General features: G+C 41.8%; 1 pseudogene; it reads left to right on the top strand.

Annotated features, from left to right (window-relative positions):
* LOC138158650 (ras GTPase-activating protein-binding protein 1 pseudogene) overlaps positions 1 to 2,610 on the top strand; it is a 7,364-nt pseudogene extending 4,754 nt beyond the window's left edge.
* The last annotated feature ends 309 nt before the right edge of the window (positions 2,611 to 2,919 follow it).

Genomic DNA, 2,919 nt, shown 5'->3' with positions numbered 1-2,919 from the left:
GGGAGGGAGAGGGAGAGGGAGAAAGATAATCTGCTTGATATATGGGGAAACTTTCCAACAATTTGAGATGCCTCAAAGTGGAATGAGCTATATTAACTAAGAGTGAATTTCTTATCTCTGGATATATTCAAGCAGAAGCTTATGAGCACCAGTCTGCACCATGGATTGTTTAGAAGGGATATGTAGATGTGGTTTGAACTAGATGGCTTTTTAGGTTCCTTCCTTTTCTAAGATTCTTGAATTCTAATGTTACAAATCACAATGAGTTGTCTCTTCCTCTAAGGTCCAGAACAAGATTCTTTCTATGTATTGGTTATAACTCCTGCTTGGTGTTCAGTGGAGCATGGAATACTGATCCTTCTGAATATTTGGAAAAGCCCTCCTATAAAGAGCTTAATAACTGCTTTACCATTCCAATGGCAAATTTTTTCATCTCCATTCTTCCCACATCCGTACACAATCTTCCATTCCGCTAAAGACTGACACTTGTTCTTGGTAGCATTTAATTTCTGGCTTCCTTCAAAGAATATTTCTATCCTGTCTATGTCTTCTGATTGAGGATTTTTCCCATGGCACTTTCCCATCTTGCTCAATTGATTAAAAATAAACAAACTGTAATAAATGATTACCTTCTTCATAATGCCTTATAACCTTATCTGAATATGTGCTCCCTGAGGTTTGAAGGGTATTACTTCTTAAAAGCTCAGTTTCACATAAATGAGTTTGTAAACCAGTTCCTTTTTTTTTTTTTTATCACTTTCAATGTCTTATCTTGACTTCTGGGAACGGCATTTAAAATGTTCTTCACGGGGTACACCGTTGCATGAGAGAGTTTTGCTACCCCGCCTGCTTCAGAGTGAAGACTCTTCCTCTCCCGCTCAGCCTTGCAGGTTGCAGTTGACCTAAGAGATGAGAAGCCAAGTCCCCTGCTGGTCGGGCGGGAATTTGTGAGACAGTATTATAGTCTGCTGAACCAGGCACCAGACATGCTGCATAGGTTTTATGGAAAGAACTCATCTTACGTTCATGGAGGCTTGGATTCCAATGGAAAAACAGCTGATGGACAAAAAGAAATCCATTAGGAAGTGATGTCCCAAAACTTTACAAATTGTCACACTAAGATTTGTCATGTGGATGCTCATACTACCCTTGATGATGGTGTTGTAGTTCAGGTGATGGGATTGCCATCTAATAATAACCAAGCCTTTCAAAGATTCATGCAGACATTTGTACTTACACCAGAGGGTTCTGTTGCGAACAAATTCTATGTTCGTAATGACATCTTCCGATACCACGATGAGGTTTTTGGTGCTTTTGTCACTGAACCTCAAGAAGAATCTGAGAAAGAAGTAGAAGAACCAGAGGAAAGACAGCAGACTCCTGGGGTAGTTCCTGATGACTCCGGAACTTTTTATGACCAGACTGGTAGCAATGACCTGGAGGAGCACCTGGAGGAGCCTGTTGTGGAGTCAGAGCCAGAGCCAGAGCCAGAGCCTGGGCAAGAAGATGAACCTGAAATTCATGAAGAAAAGTCTGAACCAGCTTTGGAAGAGCCTGTTTCTGAAGAGACTCCAAAGAGCTCATCCCCGGTGCCTGTGGATTCTGCTCCAGCCTGTGAATACAGGAGGACTTGAGAACGTTTTCCTGAGCATCTGTGACCTGTAAGAACCTTCCACCTAGTGGAGCTGTTCCAGTGTCTGGGATACCACCCCATGTTGTTAAAGTACCAGCTTCACAGGCTCGCCCAGAATCAAAACCAGAATCTCAGACACCACCACAGAGGCCCCAGAGGGACCAGAGAGGGAGGGGACCCAGACCAATTCGTGAAGGTGGTGAACAGGGTGATATGGATACAAGGAGAATTGTGAGATATCCAGACAGTCATCAGCTTTTTGTTGGAAATCTTCCACATGATGTGGACAAAGCAGAACTAAAAGATTTCTTCCAAAGTTATGGGGATGTTGTGGAACTTAGAATTAATAGTAGAGGGAAGCTACCCAATTTTGGTTTTGTGGTATTTGATGACCCAGAGCCAGTTCAGAAGATCCTTGGCAGCAGGCCCATCATGTTTAGAGGTGAGATGCGTTTGAATGTTGAGGAAAAGAAGACATGAGCAGCCAGAGAAGGCGACTGTCGAGATAACCGACCACGTGGAACAGGAGGACCATAAAGTGGGCTAGGTGGTGGAATAAGAGGTCCTCCCCGTGGAGGAATGTCCCAGAAATGAGGATTTGGAGCTGGAATGGGGATGGGTCAGGATCAATGAATTTGGCACACAAATCTTCACATGATGGCACAAACCTTTGCTCCTGAAATGTTGTGAATTTCAGCCTTGGACATCTTGGAATGTGACCCTAGTCTGTTATATAGACTGCCTACATTTGATACAATTTCAGGCCCTTTTTGTTTGTGTTAATGGTTTTTTTGTGTGTGCTGTTTTCATCCCCTGCTGCCCCCATAAGTCCATGTCCCCAGTTCCAGTTTTGTGGAACAATATTTTAGCAAAAGTCAATTTTAAAAGAAGAAAAACTGAAATTCCTTGCTCACCTCAAATATACGGACTAGATTTCTTTTTTTTTACAACAGTGGTTTTATCCCAAAGGACTATATCTTTTGCTTATAACTGATATTGGAATAATTTTATTTTTCCTTTTCCATGGTTCCAAGAATCGGTCAGAAACCCAGGATTTGACAAACATTTTGAGGTCAGGAAAAACCCCAGTTGTTCATTGAGGGCGGTGACTACTCTCTGGTTTGCAGTTGTTGCCACTGGAAAAATTGACAGTCACACTTTTCTCTGTGGCATGGTTAAAAAACGGAATAAAAGGTTTCATAGAACTTTTTTTTTGCTTTTGATACATGATCACATAAAAATGAATTTTAAAGTACTGTTTTTACCACTTGGAATTTTGGATTGTG

Source organism: Petaurus breviceps, unplaced genomic scaffold (genome assembly GCF_028583685.1).
Source record: "Petaurus breviceps papuanus isolate PSGF00001 unplaced genomic scaffold, PetGlider_PUasm1.0 115, whole genome shotgun sequence".
NCBI lineage: Eukaryota > Metazoa > Chordata > Mammalia > Diprotodontia > Petauridae > Petaurus > Petaurus breviceps.
This window is presented reverse-complemented; position numbering and strand designations above follow the sequence as displayed.